General features: G+C 39.6%; 2 protein-coding genes across 31 annotated transcripts in view; one reads left to right on the forward strand and one right to left on the reverse strand.

Moving 5' to 3' along the window:
* MED12L (mediator complex subunit 12L) overlaps positions 1 to 24,717 on the reverse strand; it is a 361,057-nt gene that overhangs the window by 133,511 nt on the left and 202,829 nt on the right. The gene's annotated exons all lie outside the window — the stretch shown is intronic.
* P2RY14 (purinergic receptor P2Y14) overlaps positions 15,295 to 24,717 on the forward strand; it is a 52,380-nt gene continuing 42,957 nt past the window's right edge. For 9 of the 15 annotated variants that reach the window (XM_034664631.1, XM_034664615.1, XM_034664639.1 and 6 more), the window contains exon 1: positions 15,320 to 15,442. The gene's annotated coding sequence lies outside the window, so the exon portion shown is untranslated. Of the gene's footprint in view, positions 15,443 to 24,717 lie in introns of all 15 variants that reach the window. The other 6 variants (XM_034664634.1, XM_011221161.3, XM_011221158.3 and 3 more) reach the window with 2 other exon arrangements.

Genomic DNA, 24,717 nt, shown 5'->3' on the forward strand with positions numbered 1-24,717 from the left:
CCATAGAACCCTCCAAAACACTAAGAACCTACCATCTTTAATAGAATCAAATAGCTCCGCTTAGAACTCTGAAATTAAACACTTCACTACCCCAGACCTCATTTAATCCTCAAATTCAGGCCTCGATTTTAAGAGGACTTTAAAATATTTTCAATCCCATTTTAATGTTTCTAAAATTAGACTGCTGTATAGTTAGTGAACACATTTAATGTGATGGTGGTTTTATTCTCTAAAATGATATTAGTAAATCAATGGGACATCTTAACACACTGGGTTAGGGAAATAAATTGGAAGACAGCATTATCCCAATTTTTTAAAAAGTCATGTTACAAAAAACATCAAAATCATAATGTTTCTGTTTTATACTAATCCCCACACTGTGGTCACAAAAATTACTTATCCAGGACTACCAAGAATGAATCACTTACATTAGTAAGATAAATGTTGATAAGAATAATAAAAAATATTGTGCTAGTATCAGAAGTTAATACAAAATACTTCATTAACATTGAAGAAAAACAAGAATTCTATTTGGCTATTTTAAAAAATTAATTGATAATCTGGGGGCCACCTGAGTGGCTCAGTTGGTTCAGTGTCTGACTCGAGATTTCGGTTCAGGTCATGATCTCATGGGTGGTGAGACTGAGCCCCACGTTGGGCTCCACTCTCAACGGGGAGTTCTCTTGGGATTCTCTATCTCCCCCTGTCCCTCCCCCTAATTACATGTGCTCCCCTCCCTGCTCATAAATAAATCTCTTAAAAAAATTTATTGATAATGTGAAAATAATTTGAAATCTAAAATTTCTTACACTAACTTTCTGGATTATATCCAATATTTCAGGATCCTCTCAGACAGCAACAGGTGTCAGGTGAGAAACATATTCAAAGAAGTTTTGAAAAGAAATTTTTCTATTTTTCCTAAAATATAAAGTCAAAGAAACAGATCTTATAGAAAATCTTCTGGTTTGTGTATTACTACTCTGCTATATTCATTATACCATTTACACCGCTCTATTCTCATTTCCATACAGTATACCAGTATTTTGTTTCTCAACTAAAGCATCAAGGGAATGGTCACTACGAAAATCCATAAATTTATATTAAATAGTTATGGCAAACTTGTGCTTGTGCATGTGCACACACACGTGCCAAAAAGAACACAGCCTAAACAGATAGAAATATATGATCACCATGAGGAAATGTGATCTACTAGGAAAAAATTAAGAAATGTGATATATTACGGAAAGAAAATAAGACAACAAAGACAAAGTTTGGGGAATCACTTAAATTTTATAAATCCTGGTTTTCCAACAGACTAAATACCATTAAGACAACAGCTAACAAATCAATACTTACTAGGGATATACCACATTAAAAAAAATTGCGTGCAACGGATATTTAAAATAATCTTACAAGTGAAAAGATGCTCAACATCACTCATCATCAGGGAAATGCAAACCAAAACCTAGGTGATATGAATAAACTTTATTTAACACTTGATGAATAGTGAGATCACCTCACACATGTCAGAATGGCAAAGATCAAAAGCACAAGAAACAACAAGTGTTGGCGAGGATGTGGAGAAAAAGGAACCCTCTTGCACCGTTGGTAGGCATGCAAACTGATGCAGCCACGGTAAAAACAGTATAGAGGTTCCTCAAAAAATTAAAAATAGAACTACCCTATGATCCGGGAATTGCACTACTGAGTATTTACCCAAAGAATACAAACAACCAATTCAAAGGGATACATGCACCCCTATGCTAATTGGCATTGTTTACCATGGCCAAATTATGGAAGCAGCCCAAGTGTCCATCAATAGATGGATAAAGAAGATGTAGTACATATACACAGTGAAATATTACTCAGCCATTAAAAAGAATGAATTCTTGCCATTCGCAAGAACACAGATAGAGCTAGAGTATAATGCTAAGTGGAGTAAGTCAGTCAAAGAAAGACAAATACCATATGACCTCAGTCATATATGGAATTTAAGAAACAAATGAGCAAAGAAAAAAAAACAACAGAGAGAGATAAACCAAAAAAACAGACTTAACTCTATAAACAAACAGAGGGCTACCAGAGAGAAGGTGGGGTTGGGGGATAGCGGTGTGTGGAGGAAATAGGGAATGGGGATTAAAAAGTACACTTTATTACAATGAAAAATAAAATATTTCAATATCTCAAGTGAATTCTAAAAGCAAATATTTGTTAGGATCAAGCATTTTCAAATTTCAGAATACAGCATCTGGTAGATGCAGACGTATTTAACATACCCCCTAACCCTCTATCACCATCTAGTGGTAAAGTTCGTGAAACAGCTGGAGAAAACCAGTGTTCTATATACAGCATGCACATGTAAGCGCTTAGCCCTTTCCTACAGTCCTTCAGTCATCTTTAGTGCTAAAAAACCAGTCCTGGAGCTGCACAGAAAAATGCACAATGGAAATGCTTGAAAGGAGTAATTAAGACAGACAAGAAGTTACCTTACAGTTGTAAAAAGGACAAAAGCTCAACAGGCTAAAATACATGTGGATTTCATGGGGAAAACATTACAAATATTGATTATTCTTTCCTAAATGACATGCATTAAAATTTTTAAACATAATTTATCTGTAGTTTCAAAAGTACAAAAAATTGTATTAGAGTTGAAGAGGTAAAGAAGTCAATGTTGAAATTTTTAATTTATTAAGAAGCTCAGGGTATTCAAATGGCAACTTATGTTCTGAATGTTAAGTTTCTCTCATAAACCATGATGAGATAAGAAATCATCTAAAATGACAAATATGGTGTAACACAGCTGTTAGAGCACGTACTCTTTTTTTCTTCTCATTTGAAAACTCAAGATATGGACTTAAATTGGAAATTCCTTTATTTCAAACAGTTTCATAGGCAAATATTCTTAATATAGGTGAAGTGGCCAACTTCTCTTTGAATAATGCTGGAGAATAAATACCCAGTGCTTGCAGTCTGGCCAGTCTCCACAGCATCTCTCAGAAATGAGCCCCGTGTCTGATCAAATCAGCCTAACTTACAAAAGCAGGGGTCCAAAATAGTCACCAGACTTCCCAGCACTTCCAATTCTATGTTTTGGGTTAGATGTTATAAACAAGACTTTCCAGCACCACTCTGGACTTGTTTACCTATGCACATAAGCAGATAAAAACATAGCACGTGTAACTAGAACAGACTTAGTATAAGGAAAGTGACTCAGTCCCTTAACCTGTGATGATTTCTCAAAATCACATTCAGTGCTCAAGACTGTTCCTACTAGCCTAAACCAAAATATCTTTAATAACACTGAAAGCATCTGTCAATTACCAACAATAAATACCTCTACATGTTTTTCAGAAGGTCTAAACCATATCACATGTGTCTTTAAATTTTACATGTTGTTTTACGAAGCCAGAGAAATACCACCATTAAACACAATGGAAGAACAAATAAATAGGAATGTATAAACAAATAAATAAGGAAATGTATATCAGGCTGAATATTTACATTTTATAAATTTGAAATATCTAGATCAGAGTTTCTAAACCACATCAAACCCAAGGTATTCTTTGTGTGACTATGATTCAACAAATTTTTATTACATGGATATAGAAGCCATAGATGATATGGTCTATGTACACATACAATTGCAAACACACACACACACACACCTCACATTGCATGGTAGTGTGGGACCATAAAAATAACCGTGCAAAACTGAAACTGTGAAAAAAAATTTTAACAATCAATAGAAAAAATTAGGATTTTTTTGCAACCTTAAAAAAAATGTGTCAAAACATTAAAAATGTTCTTATTGTTGGTTATAAATATCTAGGGAAATGATAATACTAGTAAAAATAAAACACCGGAAATATTGATAATTGAAGTGTTTTACTTTTTGTAAAAAAAAAAAAAAAAAAAACACAACCTTAAGAGGAGTGCTTGCCCTCTCACTCTATAATTTAGAATACAGAGTAAATGTCTTCTTCTATGCCTTGTAGAACTGTCACCTTCCTTTCTAAGTGTGAATAGCTTCCAACACTTTATCCTTTGAGCTTTTAAAATTATAAATTATAGGTATCCCTGCTTTTTTGAAAGTTCCCATTACAGCATTTCACTTTTATGAAAGACCTCCATTAGTACCTATGCTTATCAAGGGAAATCCAGAGAGGATTTTCACCTTTATGAAAAAAGGTATAAAAAAAAAAAAAAAGAGCAGAGTTCATTTTGCATCAAGCCGTTATAGAGGCAGCAAACCCTGAGCAGTGAGCATGGTCCCCTCAAGCTCCTTCCCCCAGAAACTACAGTCAGTGTCTCAGCATCAAGCCTTGCTGGTTCTGAACCATGTCTGTGAGCATCTGTGCTCCATCTCAACTGATTTTGTGCATCCCTTAGCAAAACGTATCCTGAAGTATAAGAAAAGCCTCAAGAGATGTTATTTTTTGAGTCTGGTAAGGCTCAAAAATTTTTCCACATAAATTAACGGTAAGTGCTTCTTTACCTTACATCATTTCGACTTCTGAAAGGAACACTCTGACTTTCAGATAGCAGGGGAAAGCAGTATTTCGGAGAGTTAGTTTCTTTCTGTGAAGTTTCTTGCCACCATCACTTTCTCTGGGACATCTCATCCTTTCCATCACAACCAGTTTGTCATTGACATCAGTAAGATCACCTGCACTAAGTTCCTCAAGCTGTATCCAAGACACTCAAAATTCCCAGTCAGCTATTTCTTCTGGAACTCTATTTACATTTGATTTGAATTTCACACCCTGCATTATCACTTTTCATTTCTTTGCTGCTCTTCCTCTGTGTTGGTCAACTCTCACTTCTGATTATCCATTTTTGTTATGAGGTTTATCTCGAGCAAACAAGGAGGCAATACAACAACACACTTTGCTGCCTGTGCAGGAGCTGAGTAAGAGACGTGCAGTTACCAATCACTGACAGACTCTGAAAGAAGTGACACGATTGGCTACTGATTGTGATGCACGTGTACGATTTATAAGAGAAACTGCGGATTGCAAAGCTAGCAGTCAGGTTTGTACTGTCTGCAAGTACTCACAGTTAATATACTGTTGTAACTGAAATTTGAACAGTGCTGCTGGGAAACTGGTATTACCTAACTAAATCACAATAATTCAAATAAGCGTATGTCAGAACTGTAAAACCAAGGACTGCCTGCTCGTGTGTATATGTATGTGTGACCATAATCGTAACCCTAAGGAAAAATAGAAAAAATTTTATAATAAAATGATATGCAATTTAATATCAAATATCATTAATTCATCAACACAGACGCTTGCTTACATCTGTATATATAATTATGTGAATTCAACAGCTATAAATGTTACTTGTGACCCAAATGCTGCTTACCTTCCTACCATTGGTGATGTGGCTTTCTAAAACGATATAGAATTCTTGAGCAGATTCCCCCCAAAAATAGAGTACTTAGACCAGTATTTATGTTCCTGGACAAGTGGGTGGTATATATTAAAGCAGACAAAGATGCTTTATATGGAAAATGGACATAAATTCTGGGCTCAGATATTTTATAAACAGGTTTTTCACTCATGGGAAAGTTCAATGGGCTATTCCCACAAGAAGCACGGTGCAATTCTTCACTGTGCAAAAGACTGCCTCATGCTTTGTAAGAAGATATTAAGTACTATGGCCCTTCCACCAAATACTGAAACAAAAACAACTCCAAATTTGACCAAGTGGCCCCCTGTGTAGTACTGCCTACACTGAAAACCCTGATCCAGGTTCCTGAAACATCAGTGGACAGAGAGAAAAATATGTCTAAGGTTTTAGTCCATATAAAAACACAGGCCTCTAGATACCAGTAAGGCCTAAATAAATTTGGAAGGGATACAGTGTTAGTCATAAATTAATAAATAATAAAGCAATCTTTTTTATTCTCATCTCTTTATCATCACAAAAACAGTAAAAAGAGTGATTCTACAAAGTTTGCATGAAAGCTTCATTAAAGGCCTGCTTTGAGGTTGAGTATGTTCTCTGCTAATACTATCTGAAAGACAGCTGTATATACCGTCGATAGCCCAAAAATAACAGGATAAGAACAGATCAAGATAGGGGCACCTGGGTGGCTCAGTTAGTTCTGACTCTTGATTTCAGCTCAGGTCATGATCTCAGGGTTGTGAGATTGAGCCCCGCATTGGGGCTCCACACCCAGGTGCAGCCTGCTTATAAGATTCTCTCTCTCTCCCTCCCCTTCTGCCCCTCCCTTCCCCTCCCCCTCTCTTAAAAAAAATAGATAAAAGATAGTAATAATTATGATCAAAGCTTATAGAGTGCTTACCCAGTCACTGTCCCCAACACTTTACATAAAATGTTTAGTCTCCACAACGAGTAGATATTATCTCCATTTTACAGGTGAGGTAATTGAGGCATACCACCCTAAAGGCATATGGCTGGGAAGTGAAGGGATGGTGCTGGTTAGGAAGCCAGGGAGTCCATGCTGCTACCTGGACTGCGTCACTTTCTCTCCCCACCTCAGGAAGGCTCCTTACCTCCCTGAACTTGGCTAACAGCACCACCACCCACCTAAGCACCTGAGCTGTAAATGTGAGTCATCTTATGCACGCCTCCTTCCCTCACTCCCGTGAACAACCCTGCACCTAATTCTGCCCATCCACCCGCAGATATGGACAGTTCAGGCCTCTGTCCCACCGGGCCCTGCACTCGGCTTAGCTCAGACCCTCCCCTCTGGGTCTGACACAAGCAAGGACTTGGGAAGGGGGCAGACCTTGATCGCAACTGTGTGCCACACTTGGGGAAAAAAATAAAACGAACTGCCAGGACTTGAAACTAACGGCCCTACTGCTTGAGGTCTTGAGTTTTCTGTTCCTTCCCAGTCTCTGGAATACCATTTTCTATACTTTTAACACTGAATAGCTATTTTCTAATGAAATAAAAATAGCAAACATTTATTGGGCACTCCCAATGCACCAGGCACTGTTCTTAGTAGCTGACCTGAATCCACCCATTTCATCCCCTGGACGAACCCCTGAAGAAGTACTAGCATTTGTGTAATACCACAAGAAAGAACCCAGCCCATTTTGCTTCCTGAAGGAACACATTATCTAATTCTAGTCTGAATTCTTTCTATCCTCCACAGCAAAACCACCCCGAGCTTTCCCAGCACTATCAGCTACTAAGAACAAAATTTACGATCCGTAGGATCTCAACGCATTTTAGAGATGGAAGCTGCCCTCACCCTCGTGAGGCACAGGCCTCCAGGGAGACAATCAACAAACCGGCTGGGCAGGAGCCAGAGCCACAGGAGGGCCCAGATGTGGCCTAACTTCCACAGCAGGACTAGCTAAACTCCACCTGCAGGAAGTCTGTGACGCTCCTGCAGAAAGGCTGAAGCCCCACCTTGTTCAAACCGAAAACAGGCTCCGAGTTAGCCTTCCAGTCACGATTAAGTCACACCAGCCTAAGTCACACCACATGTCCTCACTCAACCAGCCTCGCGATCCCTGAGGATGATAAGGCAGCAGCAAGAGCGAAACAGAAATTGGCCCTCACCGATTCTTTTTTCCAGTTATGCCACACAAAACAGCCTAAGAATCACTACTGTGCTCAAATTATTAACTAAGGAGATATGCAGCTCTCTACAGCATCAACTGCCTAAAACCACAAAGAATTTCTCAGTCTGGCTGCCAAGGAAATTATTAAATCACCAGAGATAACCACACAGCCCTCACACAATCCTGAAGTACAAACAGGTGTGTTTAGCTAACACCAGCATGCTGGATAGAGAAGATTGGGGATGCATAATTTCAGGTGTGGCCTGCTCTGGGTGGAAAATGGAAAAAAAGAAACTGCATGTGATCACCCACGATACTTCCTCTGACTTCAATTAACCTCAGTCAAATTCTCTGAAGACTGCCCACAGAACCTTCCCCTAAACTGGCTAGGACGAGCCCCTCCCACACCCACCACAGCAAGAACAAGTGGCACCGGTTTACCAGAACTCTGGGAAAGTTTATCTAATAGAAATGAAGTAATTCTCTACATTCTTAAGCCTCATTCCTGCTCAATGATTCCACTCTCAGTGACTTCTCAAGGCTCATTTTCCTAACTTGTTCTAACAGTTTCCTAAAGACCTGAACAGTTAGAACACTAAATAAAACCCACGGTCTTCTAAATCCTCTCAATTAACGGATCTAGGAAGAATCAGTAAGTGGATCAGGGGTTCAGAAACCTACAAAAAAGGAGCTCAAAAATGTGCAGATACAAGTGACTACACAATGCCTCTGGGATAATATTATTTAAAAACATTCACAGTCCTTGTTTATAGATTTAATTATATCATCTCATTTATTTTACCAACAGTAGGGGATAGTCTCTGTCTCCCCATATTTTAGTAACATAAATTAACTCAACGAACATTTCTGAGTGCCTATTACAGTAATGGGCACTGGGGATACCAAAACAAAACAACAAGGACAGCCACTGACGGGTGGCCTGATGGGTTATAAAAACACAGACCACACGGGATGAATACTAACACCACCAAGGCATCAGGAACACTTCCAGAGACCGTGACAGTTGAGGCAAGTCTGGAGAGCAGATGGGAGGAGTATGATGATTATGCGAAATGGTGCACTGCAGAGACACAGAGATCTAAAAGAAAATGCCCTCTTTCTGCTTCCTCATTATCTTTCCAGGAAACTACACAGAGAAGAGGAAATACACACACTTAAGTGTTTGTTTTTTTAACAAGGGTTCTCAATTTTAATTCTTTGCTAATAACATCAACTGAAATTCATTCCTTTTGATTCCTAAGGTTAAACACAATCTAATACCAGCAACACAGAAAATACATTTGAGCACTTCAACTAATTGGGATAAGGTATTCAACACATGACTCAACATTAGTGCCCACCCCAAAGTAAGGTTTTGCACAGCATCTACAAAATACGTAAATATTGTGTATATCAATGCATGCTATAAACTGTCACTTCTGTCATCCTACCAGAAGGTGGACATACTATACCAAAATCTGTTTCTCCATTATTATTCTCAGATAAATACACAAGTGCCAATGAATTCTTGTACCTGTCACTCGTTTTCAGAGGTTAAAAAAATAAACTGAAAGCATTGTTTTAAAATAAAGCTAAGTATGTTTTAATGGCATAATTCCTATCACTCCACTACTCTCAATCAATGTGTGGACCTTGGCACAATTTAATACTTCACACAGAGAAACACAAAAAGGCATGTCTGTACTCAGGTTTCCTGCCAGATTATACTTTTTAAAGCACATCATCAATTATTTTACTACAAAGCAAAAAATTCATGGTGTCCTCAGTTCAGAACTCCTCAGCAGGTTAGGATCCTCCACATTATGCCGCCCCACGTTGGCTGACTTTCCATCCATGGTACCCCCACTCCCACTGTTTTTTTAATCCCGGATTGAATTTCACCCCATTCTGTAAATAAAAGCACCATTTAGTAAGAACCAAAGACCATCTCCTTCACAGATTCTTTTAGAGAGCCACTTCCAAACCCACTTCCTTTAAATATCTCTGTAAATTCATATAGTGTTCATATTAGGCATTGTACTAAAAATCCTCTGTCATTCTTACCTCAGTGTAGTTCTCAATGTCCAGTAGAATCCTGCATGTAGTCACACACCCCCAACACCCATACACAATCATAAACCACTTGCCAGCAAAATCTTTTAACTTTTTTCTTAATGACATAACACCGTAAATAGCTGCTATGGTTAAAATAAATTCATTGAAAATATTCGTATCTATCTAAAAGCCCATCAATAGCGACTGATTAAGTAAATAATGGAATACTACAGAGTCATGAAAAACGAATAAGGAATTTTTATACCTGCCTACCAGGAATAAGTCCCCAAGACAGCAAGTCAAGAAAAAGCAAAGTACACTAGCGTGTCTTAGCATCCAATGAAGCAAATGAGGAAAATCAGGCATAAAGCAATAGCAATAAAGTCATTTTTATACTTACTTAAAAGATTTTGGGGTAAGGAACAAAATAAGACATTTATAGAACCAAGAAGTAAGAAAGTCGGCTTTTAAGGACAGTTGACGGCAGGCTGGATGGAAACTGAATGGAAACAATAACAGACATATTTGGGGATTACGTGTGTTAAACCCACTCTATTTGTAGTACAAATACACAAGGGATGTTTATATATAACCAGTCTCAGCACTGACAAGTCAGAGTCCAGCCTGGAAGCAGTGTTGAAGAAAGGAAATGCACGTGTGCCTGTGAGCACGTGGGGTGGGTGGGGGTGGCCGTCATCTCCAGGGTATTTGGAAGGTTCCGAGAAAAAGATTAATCAGGATGAAGTCCTACAGTACTTTAATCTTAGGGTTCCACAAAAGGAAATGGGAAGGGGTTGAAGGAACATAGAATTATGTAGAATAAATCAAAATAGCACAGAAGAAAACACTACTTTATCTTTTGTTTTATTAAAAATTTGGGACAGTGCGTTTGTGCATGCAACACACACAAACACACACAGAAGCAGTGGGTGAAAGGGCAGAGGAAAAGAGAGCATCTCAAGCAGACTCCATGCTGAGCTCAGAGCCCATCATGGGGCTTGATCTCATGACCGTGAGATCATGCCCTCAGCCAAAACCAAGAGTTGGATGCTCAACTGACTGAGCTACCCAGGCATCCCTCATTTCTTTTTTTGATAATAAGTCCTGAAAGTAGGGAACATGGCCTCTACTTATTATTTATTATTATTAACATGATTACTTTACTATTAATTTTACATTGAGTCTGGTATCCAGTGTTGAGTAAAGCTTATTACGTGTGTTGCTAAACATAACAAAATATTTAATTTTAAAAATACATGAAGATTTGATCAGTAGTGTGTCAGGATAAAATGTTTCTGCAAATATTAATAAAACATTTATTTTCAACTGCAAGAGACAAAAATGTGTAAAAATAATCTTCACATTGAAAAAAAAAGATAATCTTCATATTTAAGCATATCCACAAAATGCCCAGCACACACCTCAAAGAAATACAAAATGGTGGCAGGGCCAATTTGCAATCCTACATTGAAATATATCTGAGTCATCCACAAAAATGCTTGTGTTTCCCATAAGCTCCACACACTGGGACAGCTGAGACCGGTTTTCAAAACGTGGGTGACACAGTGAGGGGCACAAAAAAAGGAAGACTCCACTCCTAAGACTTTTCTGCTAAGAAGGGGGAGTAACCGCAGACAGTATAAGAACAGATTTACACCATTCATTTGCATCCAGTGGGGGGAAAAACTGATGAGAGAATTGATCTGAAATATAAAACTAAAGGCCTCAGGAGAAGTCAAACATCATTGTTTTTGTTGCATAAGCCCCTTTCAATCCTCTTCCTTCCTCCTCGGGTTTCACCTAATCTTTGGTTGCTCTAGTCTTACTCTCTCATTAGGTGTCTGAATTCTCTTGTCCTCACCACCACTCTACTGGTACACTGATCATTAAACTTCTGCTCTGAGGCCACATGTCTGCATGGGTGTCCGAAGCTAGAGCAGCAAATGATGAGGCGCCCCGGCAGCTGGAGTTAGCGAAACAGACAAAACAGGCTGGGAGGCAGGGTATCTGCCCAGAAGATGAAAGTTCCTCCGAATCTTATAAAATCAGAGGTCTCAAAACAGGAAGGCAGGGATGCTCACACATGGCCATGTTTCAGAATCACCTGAACACATCTGGAAACACAGATTCCTGGTGCACCTGGGTGGCTCAGTTGGTTAAGCATCCAACTCTTAGTTTTGGCTCAGATCATGATCTCAGGGTCACCGGACGGAGCCCTGCATAGTATTGGGATCCCCAGTGAGTGGGCAGTCTCCTTGAGATTCTCTCTCCCTCTGCTCACACCTCCCCTGGGGCTCCATTTAAAAAAAAAAAAAAAAAAGATTCCTGAGCCAAAAACACAAGGATTCAGATTTGGTTCCTTTGAAGCAGAGTCTTGGAATTTGCATTTTTACAGCTTCCCCGGTGATGTCGATGGCCAGTCAGACATATAAAGCAGGACTTCAAAAGAGTCAGAACTGCTTAGAGTCCCTAGAGAAGCAGAGGGCAGAGAGGACCATCCAGAGGCCTGGGGGGTAAGAGGTGGCAGCTCCAGGCGCTTCCTTTAAGTCTCCCAAGCAGGGAAAGATGAATCACAAGACCTGGACTAACCGCCCTGTCAGTAAGGTCCTATGGCCAAAAACTTTACGAAGGCAGATAATCTATCTTGAGAAATGCAGTCTTAAGAACACCATATGAACAGGTAATTCTCCAAGTTCTTCTTGGAGACGTACATGCTCTTCTTCCGCCAATTCCAAGCCAAGTACGGTCTTCACCTCTGCCTCTACCACTTGCCCTGGCCCCTGTCATCCTCACCACGTGGTCCATTTCATCTGCCGCCATCGCTCTCTGTATGCTCCTCACCTCACACTAACATTCTCTGTGTGCATACCATCAGCAGTTTCTGATGAGAAAATACACTTTTCCTGTGTTCCAAGCATATAAAGTCCCAGTGTACTCGCAGATGCTTCATGGATTAACGAATCTGAGCTCAGTGTTCATCTGGTTCTAGAAAACACCCACGGGACTAGAGAAGGAATCTTAAACTCTGGCTCTAAAGACCTGTTCCAAAGTCCAGTCCTGTCACCTCCTAGCTTGGACAACTTTAGTTTTCTGAGGCTCTATTGTTCTCATTTGTAAAAAGGCATAGTTATCCCTCAAATGGTTCCTTGGTGAATTGGCTGTAAAAGGATCTAATTCAAAGAAAGTGCTCCTTAATTGAGTGTATGCATCTGTGTTCTGGTCCAGTCCTTGGCAATGAGTATTCCTTGAGTGCCCAGCTGTCCCCTTTGTGCCGTCTTTGCCTGCCACCTGCCAATCTAATTCAGACAGATGCCCCAGACTGGCTTCCCACAAGCCAAATACAGTGTGCACAGGCAGGTTTTGTTTGGGCCCACCAGCCGTTAGGCTTATGTTAATCTGAAAAGTCTGATTTAGATAAGGGCATGCAAAATCTGGAGAGACATGAAAGTGCAGTCAAGAGCACAGGCTCCAAATCCTAGCTTTAAGAAGTCTGGACCTAACTTAACTCTGTGCCTCAGTCTCATCTATTAAGAAAAAAGGTGAGGGGGACGCCTGGGTGGCTCGGTTGGTTAAGCGTCTGCGTTCAGCTCAGGTCGTGATCCCAGGGTCCTGGGACTGAGTCCTGCATTGGGCTTCCTGCTCAGCAGGGAGCCCGCTTCTCCCTTTGCCTGCTGCTCCCCCTGCTTGTGCTCTCTCTCTGACAAATAAATAAAATCTTGGGAAAATAAAGAAAAAGAAAAAAGGTGAGGGAGGGGGATAGTAGCTCACAGAGTTGTGAGAACTCTGACTTTAAACACATAAGGTGTTCAGAAGAGTGTACAAAATCAACACGTAAGTTTCTGATTACACTGGCTCATCCAATGGACTGTGAGAAGTGCTGGCTCAGAGACAGCTGACCCCCTGGGTAGGCTGTGAGCTCTCTACCGTACAATTTCTTAATCCCTGGGGGTCTTAGACAGGATCCACCTCACTTAGACTACCAGCCATCACGTGACCACCTATATAGGCCTCTCTCTTTGACCTTCGACTTAGTAAGACCTGGTACCAGGAGGTAAATAAGCAGCTCCAATGAATTTAACTTAATTTCCTCCCAGTCATACTCAGTAACAGGTATGCAGAGCACTCCATGGTGAAAGCAAGAAGCACAACAGAGCATGCGGACAATTAATGGGTGCTTCTGAGGCCATGAGAATAAACAACGCCTCCAGCTATAAATCAGGGAAGTTAAGAGACTGTGAATGCCAAAGCATCCATTTAATCAGCATGTTTACATCTGAAGGACTCTGTGGTGTGCCTGGTAATAACCACACTCTGAAGTCTAGTCCTTACCTACATGTATTTCCCCACCACATTTCACTGGTGCCGAAGCCAACAAGCGTCGAGACTACGTGCACACAGGTGTTCTTAGCCCCATCAGTCCGGGCAGCAGCAAGGACCGCATGGGCCCTGGCGAGCACGGAAGAATGGATCCCTAAGATAGACCAAAGCCGGAAGTTTAACTAAACCATCCGTGGGTCCCTTGGGGCCCCTGCTCAGAGTATTAAGGATCAATAGTGACTATTAAGTTTGTGAGTGAGGCACAAAGTAAGAAAATGTGCTTTACGAGGGAAGAGACTTGGGTCTGATGGGATCACAGCTCCATCTCCAGGATCTGAACACTGCCTACCACATAGTAGGTATACATAAAGTATCTACAACAGCACCTGGTTTATCATAAGCACATAAATAAATACTTACAATTATTGTAAATGCTCATACATGTTTTTAAATCAAACCGAACTTCATGAATTAAACCATAAGCCCATAATTTGGCAATGGAACAACCTGAGTGAACACACCTGAAATGTAGGAGCCTTCCACAGAGCTATAGAGGGTGTGGTTTTCTTTCTTTCTCAATCTGGTTCTGAGTCACTCAGTTTGCTAGGGCGTTTGTAGCCCAATTCTGAGTGCTTCCAAATCTCACTGCACACTCTATTCCCTAGGACAGATGCTGGTGCACTCCTCAGGACATGAGAAATTATAAGATATAACTCGAACTAAAAATAGGAAGCAGCTCCTGCCTCTTGCTTTCAAAACAGTAACATCAGCACAAACTAAGCAAAAGGCGAACAAATGATGAGTTTAACAGAAGTACTACTCACAATCTATTTGTCAGTAATGCTCAAATATGGAAAAATTAATGTGGAAAAAAAGTGGCAATGGCAGCACCTCTTATCTAACAGACGTGGCCACTGATATCGAAATGCTTATTTACTCAAATGCTAATTCTGCATCTCCATGCAGCCCCAATTCCCACCCATATGTGAACAGTGCGTTACACTGCACGGCTGCTGTTTCTTCCTAGGAGGGGCTTTCAGGCAGAAACACCTCTTACCTGCCTCCCTTGCTCACTGTCCATTCTCCACCTTGTACCATCACAAGTTGATGTGGAGTTTACAAGTTTACAAAGAAAACCTCTTTGGATTGATGCCTGGCTGTTCATTTGCCAAATGATGTGGTGATGTTGAAAAAAGTAGTAGAAAATTTCAAGAAGGGGCGGGGGAGGGGGCAAGCTTTTTTTGGATCACTGAAGGAAAAGCAGCAGCTAGCACAGAGGTCAGCCTGACACCCACAGAGATCCAAACATCTCTCTGTTTCCATTTCCCAGCCTTGAGTAAGTTGTGACTGACCAGCTGAGCAGTGACAGGAGACCGATTATCTTGTGGTTTCTGTCAAGTTCCTGATTTTCATCTGCTCTTGAAGACGAGCAGGAACTCTGTATAACAGTCTTAATCTGGAGCTTACCCTGAGACATTCTGAAATGGATGCTGTTTAACTCGCAGGCGCAGGGCGACAGGCAGGTAAGGAGACAGCTTTGCCAGGAGAGCACGTGAGCATGTGTGAATGGTGCAGGAGAACAGAAAGGATCTGTGAGCTGGGCAGCAACAGTGCCCAGCAACACTGGATGATCCCCATTCTCTTTTTGTTTGAGAACTGTAATTGGTTGCTATGGGATTATATTTGCTCACGCTGAGTCTGGGATTCAAATCTGAAATTTTATCATTTATAACTACTTAGGATTTCCAATTGTGGCTGTTAAAATATATCTGTGAAGAAGAGATATCAAAGAAAATGCCAAAAAGGTGTTTATCCAGGACAAACATTGTAAAAGCTTGTAAATGTGTATCCAAATTGCCTCTAAAAACTATAAAACCAATTATTACAATACTTATAAGGAAGTGTGAATGCTTTTGTTTACAGTTGCATGTGTGCAACTAGACATACAGTTATTACCTATATGGACATATATAGGTAAAAGCTTTTATCTTGTTGTTATTGGGATAAATTAACCCTCATAATACCTAATAAGATATTTATTTGCCTTTAAAGAGAATTATAAGCTGCAAAAACATCTCTCCTATGCATAGCAAAAATCTGAGTTTTTATGCTACTTATTATGGTCTATGACTAATCAGCTAAATTATTTCAAATACTTTAAACTTAAACTATGAAATTAAGTTACACACAGGGGAATTAACACAGATCCACACTGTGAGCATACTCAACCAATCTCACGCACTTCATCTAGTCCAGAAATATATTTTTAAGTACACCTAATGCTATGGAGAAAATGAACTTAAAAAAAAATCACATTAGGAGGGGGGCACCTAGGTGGCACAGCCGGTTAAGCATCCAACTCTTGATTTCGGCTCAGGTCATGATCTCAGCCCCACATCCATGCCCAGCATGGAGCCTATTTAAGATTCTCTCTCATCCTCTCCCTCTGCTCTTCCCCACCTCTTTAAAAAAAAAAAAAAATCACATTGGTAAAAAAAATAAACTCCCCACGCACACATTGTAGCTTACATATTCATCTTGTTAAAACAGACTTGAAACAAAGTCTTCAGCACTTAAAAAAAAACTTATCACTGATAAGTTAAAAAGAAAAAAAGAATACATAATGTACTCACCATAAAATACCAAAATAATATATTTTTATATGATTTTTGAGCATACAAATTTTATACTTCAATAAAATCTATAAATACACATATAATAGTACGCGCGCACACACACACACGCACACGCACACACACATGGTAATCGACACAAAAACTCAAAGTTATCATGTCCATTACAGTGTGGTAAGGAAGAAATGAGGGGACACCAAGATACTCAGAGCATCAAGACCCAATAAGGGGAAGTAGACAGGGTATGGAGAAAGAATTACTGTTTGCTGAAATGTTATACTGCCCCTTTTCCACTTGAGGAAGCAGGTAGAGAGGACGTAACTCTCCAGACCATGAGCCTGAGCCCTCTATGAGCCTGAGCCCTCTTGGCACACGGAAGGAACTTGTACTCCGTGTGCCCACTCATGGCAGCAGCTCCTGAGGCCACAGGGTTTCAGTCAAGCCAACCTTACCACTGCCACACCTGCTCCCTCCCCTTCCACCCTCCTCCAATCACTCATCAGCAGGTCCTAAAATTCCTCCCCAACTACTCTCTCCTCAATCATGTATTTGTAGGATAGTATTTCTATTTCTCCAGCTATAAGAATGCTCCATCCAGTATCAGCCACAGATATTAGGGGGCAAGTTATACTTGAAACATAAATTACAATTGTCCCTGACATCTTTAAACAGAATACAACTTGGGGGGGAAGAGGCAGCGATGGAAAAAGAAAGTTTCTCAAAGTCAGAGAATTGGGGGGAAGGAGAGAGGGGCCACTTTAAAATAGCTTATGGGGGGTGCCTGGGTGGCTCAGTCATTAAGCGTCTGCCTTCGGCTCAGGGCGTGATCCCAGCGTTCTGGGATCGAGCCCCACATCGGACTCCTCCACTGGGAGCCTGCTCCTTCCTCTCCCACTCCCCCTGCTTGTGTTCCCTTTCTCGCTGGCTGTCTCTTATCTCTGTCAAATAAATAAATAAAATCTTAAAAAAATAAAATAAAATAATTAAAAAAATAAAAACAAAAAAATAAAATAAAATAACTAATGGGTACACTAGGCAACAAGGTACTAAGTAACTACCCTCTAAGAGGCCAGGCTACCAAGCTCCCTGAGTCCCTTTCCCTGATATAAAATTCCCAGCTGATGCTGCTTATCTAGGGGTCCCCACTTTTATAGCTGAACCCCACATTCACATTTGCCTTACTAATTACATTGTCTACAATCTAAACCAGTTAATGACAGGGCAAAATAATGAATAAATGCTTAACAAGCAAAACCACCATATTATCCCCACACAGTTAGGCATGACATTATTTTTGATCAGAAAAATTTAAAAAGGAAGGAAGGAGGGCGGGGGAGCAGAGAGGGGAAGGGGGCAGGGAGAGAGAGAGAGAACAGGGTCAAGGTATTTCCCATTAGATCAAAGATGCTTCTGGAGTAAACTGCTGGACAAAGGAATGCTGTTACCTCTAGAGTGAATTTAGGTGTTGAGGCTTCCTGATCCTCTGTCTCTGCTAAGAAACCAGACATGAGATTTATTTCATCTGGTTTCGGCATTGCTGTGAAAGTTAGGTTGGCATTAAGTGAGTTGTCTCAACTTCCCCACATGAACAACAGTCTCTGGAATACCAAGAACACACCAGTCCAGAGATAAGAGGTTGAAGCTAACACAAGCTTACTCTGCCATCCTCCTTATGGGTACCCTCACTTGCAGAGGCTCTGGAATAGAGCACTATTGGACAATAAGGAGAATTTCTTTCAAATGAAAATTACATCATCAGCATAAGAGTGCCAAGGCTTTTTAGGTAGAGCAGTGGTTCTTAAAGTGTAGTTCCCAGACAAGATGCATCAACATCACCAGTGAACTTGTTAGACATGCAAATTTTTGACCCCAGGACTACTGAATTATGAAACTTTGGGAGTGGAGCTTGGCAATCTGTGTTTCAACAAGCCCTCTAGGTAATCTGCTGCACATTCAATTTAGAATTCCACTGGGTAAAAGGACCGTACATCCTGGGACAGGGTCGGGTATAATTGTAAATAGTACCCCACCCCCACTTCCTACTTCAGAAGTGTCCTGGTTTGGACAATAAATTACATGGTCATCCTTACGTTTCAGATTAAATACTACAAAAGGGACTGATTCATTGGTCGGGCTCTTTTTACTACTTGGGATTTCAAATTGCTTCAATTCTGCTGCTACATTCTAGTACTAAACCCACAGAGTCCCTGAATGCTGAAAAATTCATTGCCTCATAAAAATCTAGGGGACAAGTCAAGAGAAACCAATTTCAGTAGAGGTATCCTATCTTCACAAAAAATTACCTACTAACACTATATGAAATGCCAAGCTTCCTGAGTAGAAATGGGATCAAGTCTCTTCCATCATATCTTTCAAATCCTTTTAACTAAATATTCTGGCTCCTCTACAGGGAGTTTTCTTCTCCCAGCTAGCACCCTAGAAAAATACAAGCCTAGTAGGTAATTTATTAGCCTTATTTTTATAGTAATACCTTAGCTATATTAGTTTCCAGAAAAACCAAGTTTGCCACAAAGCTTCCCACTTCACTGTTCTTTTAAAAGCAAAGTAAAATGTTGGTCATATGCTTTTGGATCTGATCAATTTTTTATTCCTTTGAAATCCTTTGTCTTCACACAGCCTAAATTAAATTGTTGTTTTTTTTATTCAACTCTGAAGTCTTCCATCTGCTGTTTCTGAAAAGCATCAAAGGCCTCCGACACGATGTTCTGACCCTTCATCTCTCAGATGAGAAAATAATCATAGAGGGGTGGTGGCTTCTACTCAATTATGTAACATCTGTTGTTAAAGTCAAGATCTCAAAGAGAAAAAGATCAGCTATTTGGCTGCTCAGGCTTGACCTAAAGGAGACTGTGCACTTTGGTGTGGTCACTTGGACAAAGAATCTGATTTTCAATTTTCCACGATGACACACACTTATTTTTATCATGTTACTAGACTATAGTGACAATTCCCACTAAGCAGACTTGCAACATGTCAAGTTTTCTTTTATTGTGGGAGAGATACCTGGCCAGAAAGCAGGACTCAACCCACTGCTTACAGGATCTTCCCAGTGAGTTCAGCCCTAAGGTCAATGGTTGGGGGGTGAGCTCACCAAAGGCTTCACCTAAGGACTGTTTCCATCCTACTACAGAGGGTAAATGAAATCTTCTCATTCTAGACAAATTTCAGTCATTCATTCAGTAAACACTGATTCCATACCTTGTGCTCCCCATGATTCTAGATGCTAGGGGTAACTCTGAAGGCAGCAGACTCCCTGACCTCCTGAGGCTTACATTCTAATAGGCGCAAAGACAAGCCTTGACACCTTCAATTCTTTCTCCGAAGAAATGATACTTACTCAGTTATGACAACAATCTTTGCACATGCTTTATTTTACTAGATATTTATTTTCTTCATAGAGATTTGAAAGGGACCTATTCTCATCAGAAGCCAAACAACATTTATGAACTTGATCTGAATCCCTGACCTAACCTTGTTAGAAGGTGAGAGCCCTACATGTACTGATGACAAAAAACAGGATATGGAAAATGATACAAAATTCAGTTATATACCCTAGGAGCTGGCCCTAACATTTAATATTCTCTTTTTCCTGGCTCTGAAACTGCCTACCTATGTTTCTGCACAAGTATCTCACTGCCTCTTTCCCTACTCCAAACATCAGTGCATGTATCGTTTTTATAGAAGTGAAAAAAGGAAGAGAAAGGATATGTTCTGAGATGAAAAGAAAACTTAAAATGTAAGATTAGCTGCCTTGTTATCACTGAATCTATGAAGAGTCTGAACACAGCAGCAGGCCCTTTCACCATGCCACTGAGGCAGCTAGGTGGTTAACAACAACAAAAAAGGGAAACAAAGAATCATTTTCAGAAAAGGAGATCTCCCTTAAATACACTATTTTAATTTAAAATACTTAATGTACACTTACTGCCTAATCTTTTGGGGTTGTGGCAAAACCTTTTTTTTTCCTGAGTATGCATCTGCTAATTTTCCTTCATAAACCATAACATTAGCATACTGCCAGTCATGTTCAGTTTTTTAGTTTATTTCAAGTAGTATGAGAATTTTAAATACTTGAGAAGCCATGTGAGTAAAAGAACAAAACAAAATGAAAAACACAGACCTAGATTCTTTCTTTTTTTAAGTCTTGTCTTTTCAGATTTTGTTCTCTGAATATTTCATTTTACACAGCAAGAGCCACATACATGTTTGTATCTTTCTTTTTTCATGATCCATCATACAACACAAACATTCTTGCATAACACTAAGAATTCTGCAAAGTTATTATCCTTAAGAGCTCCCTAATATCCTTATCCTATACAGGCCCATTATTTACCTAAATAATCCACTAATTTGAGACACATTCAGTGTTTCCACTGTTTTTGCTATGATAAATAATGTTCTGATGAATTCCAACCTTGCTCTGCACTTTGGGGTTTTGTTTGTTTTTAGTAGTATCTTCCTAAACTAGAATCACAGTGTCAACAGCGGTAAATAAGGGTCTCAATTCACCTTACCAAACTGCTTTCTGTAAAAACTGCACATGGGGCGCATGGGTAGCTCAGTCGGTTAAGCGTCCTAAGTGTCCAACTCTTGATTTCAGCTCAGGTCATGATCTCAGGGTCATGGGATCAAGCCCTCTGTCAGGCTCCATGCTTGGCAGAGAGTCTGCTTCTCTTTCTCTCTCTCTAATACATAAATAAATCTTTTTTTTTTTTAACTGCACAATTTACAGTTTCATTAGTTGAGAGTGACAGTCTCACTGCATCTTTACCAGCACTGAGGTTTTGTGTTGAATGGTTGGTTTAGGTCTTTACTAGTTTGATTGTTTTACACACATGGCACATTGTTGTTTTAATATATCTTTGAGGAAAGGTAAAGTCAAATATGACTATAGTTCATCATGTCCTTATTTCTGTGAANAGGTCTTTACTAGTTTGATTGTTTTACACACATGGCACATTGTTGTTTTAATATATCTTTGAGGAAAGGTAAAGTCAAATATGACTATAGTTCATCATGTCCTTATTTCTGTGAATTTCTTGTTCAGGGCATATAGATGGAGAGATGGGAGGTATGCAGCGATGATGCTTTCTCATGGTCTCATTTATCCAGTTGATATACTTACAGACTTGGGTACAGATTCCTGGGTCATTGGATTGGCCACAAAGGGAAGTTCCCTAGAACACCAGGCCTTGCACGGTACCTTTGCACATCACTAGTCCCCCTGAGGCACCGGTGCAGGCAATGATCTTGGAGTTGGGAAGGCCAGCACATAGCATGGACTTTCGCAGCAGGGCCTTATCTCCTTATCTCCTAGGAGGAAATAAGCCTGATATCCACGCACAGGAGCTACAATGTAAAGGTTATTCTGGAGGGTCTGTTGTGATCTCAACTCCAGACTCCTTTGGGAGCCAACCATTAGACCTAGATTCTTAAGCCTTCGAAAGAATGGTGTCTGTCTTAGCCTAGGCAAGGAAATAACAGTGAAGTCTGCAAACAAAAGTTCAGTGGATGAATGGCAGTAAGGAGGATATTAACAAATTAACTATACCATGAAAACAACATTCTGCCTCACTAGTTTTTCTATATCCACTCATCCCCCTGCCTAAGAAAAGGTGTATGCCTTGCTTTCACTAAGGGAGACAACCAGTCCTCAAATCTACAAAGCCAAGGAATATAGTATAATAGTAAAGAGCAAAGAGCATGCATTCTGGAATCAGACTATATGGTTTCAAATCTTAACTCCATACCACTTACTCTGATATCACCTTGATAAAGGTGTTCAATGACTCTATGACTCATTTCCCTCTCTGATCACAGAAACTAAATTAATAGATATGCATAAAGTACCCAAAGAATGACTGTCATGACATCAGAGTACACTCAATGTTTACTGATGTCATCACCATCATCATCTTATTTCTCAGTAACATAGTACACTGGTTTGATGACTACAAGAACAGTGGAAGCAAGGGGACATATTCCAATTCTACATTGCCACTTAATCTCTGCTTGCTCAGTTTTACTTATCTGTAAAAACACGGTAAAAATACCTACTTAAGAAGAACTACTGTAGTTATTATAATACCTGATATACAGTTGACAACCAAAAACTATAGCCACTCATATATAGAAAAACCTACAACATATACACATATGTAGCAAATCTGCATTCCAGCCAATGTCCTCTCCTGCACATTTATCAAACCTCCATCCCAAGAACCTTAACTAGTATTTGATCGTCGACTCAGCATTTTAATTTCACTTGGGGGAGTGGAAGAGAAGCTATCTTCCCTCGGGAAATAATTCCTGAGAAGATACCCACTTAACACGTAGGCTATAATCTGGGAAGAATTATGTTCTACATTGTGGAGTTAAAATAGGAGCCCAGAAAAAATAAAGAGCACTGTGTACTGAAGCATCCAGTGGACTAAAGAAACAAAATTAGGCCGAGCCTTGAAAAAGGAAAATGACACACCAATAGAGGGGTGGGAAAGGATATACTGAGTAGGGAAAAAACTTCAGTTAATATGTTTATTGACCCCCTAAATATGTCTTCCTTTATTCTTGTCTTGATCTCTTGACGAGAGATCTTGATCCTATTTGGAATTATTTTCCCTCCAATGACCAATCTCTGACATTTATCAATTTCCATCTTCAAAACACAACATAAACCATCTCTTGCCCACAAAGCCTTTCCTGTTTGACCTTTTCTGAGAGCTCCTGTGGTGCATACTCCCTGCCATCTTTCCAATACTCCACACCATTTACACAGAAGTTTACAATATGCGTTCAACAGCCTTACTGCTCTAAGTGCAAGTTTTATACCTTTAATTTTTCCCCCCGCTTAATTTACATTGGAGTGTATCCTACATAGGAGAAAATGGAAAGCAGATTTGAAACACAAATTCAATGAGTTTTGACACCAAGTAAACACCACCCGGACTATATATTTCCATCAGAAAAGTTCCCTTATACTTCTTTCCACTCACAGGTGTCCACTTTCCCCATTTCTGTCACTAGAACTTAGTTTTACCTGTAATTGTATTTAAATAGAACCACAAAGCATATACCCCTTTTGTGTCTGACTTCTTTTGCTCAATTTAACATTTCGAGATTATTGAGATCAGATTTTTGCCATGTACCATTCCTCTTGATCACTAAGTGGTATTCTATAAGTATACCACAATTTCCATACTCATTTTAATCTTTTGATGAACATTTGGGTCAGTCCCAACTTCTGCCTGTTATGAATAGAGTTGCTATAAACATTCTAGTAAAAGTCTTTTTATGGACGTATGCTTTCATTTCTCTTAGCTAAACAGCTAAGGAATTACATTACTACCTCATTAGCTATATGTTAACTTGATTACAAGTTACCAAACTGCTTTCCAAAGTAGATTTTCTACCTTCCACTCCAACTAAAAATTATGGAAGCACTAATTGTTCCATTTCCTTGTATATGGTTAGTATAGTCAGTTTTCTTGGTATCTGTGGCTTCTTATTGTTTTGGGGGTTCTGGGGAGGGTGTTTTTTTTTTTTTTCTTTTTTTGCCATTCTAATGGGTGTGAAGTATAAGCTCATTTTAATTTGCATTTCCCTGATGACTCACAATGCTGAACATCTTTTCACATGGTGCCTGGTCAAATATCTTCTTCTGTGAATTGTTTCTTCAAGTCTTCTGGCCATTTTTTTAAATTAAGTTATGAAAATTCTTTAAATTGTCTGAGTCCTTTAACAAAGGTATGTATTGTGAATTTTTCCTCCCAATCTGCAGCTTACTTTTCATTTTCTTAGTGGTATCTAATGAAAAATGGAAGTTTTACATTTTGATAAGGTACAATTAACTTTCTATTTTATGGTTAGTGCATTTTGGACCCTAATAAATTACTGCCTGTCCAAGGGTGTGAGCATATTCTGTTCTCCTCTAGAAGCTGCAGGTGTCAGTTTCAGATTTAGATACATAATCCATCTTGAATTACTTCTTTGATTCCTTATTTCATCTGGTAATTCCTAATTTCACCTCTGCAGAGAGGAAGTGATCTAAAAACATTGCTGACTCATTTATAAATACCTCCAGAGGTTAAAAGAAATGTATTTTGAAAGCCTGTTATAAAGGCCTATGCTCAGCCTCAGGGACATCC

Source organism: Ailuropoda melanoleuca, chromosome 1, assembly GCF_002007445.2.
Source record: "Ailuropoda melanoleuca isolate Jingjing chromosome 1, ASM200744v2, whole genome shotgun sequence".
Classification (NCBI taxonomy): Eukaryota; Metazoa; Chordata; class Mammalia; order Carnivora; family Ursidae; genus Ailuropoda; species Ailuropoda melanoleuca.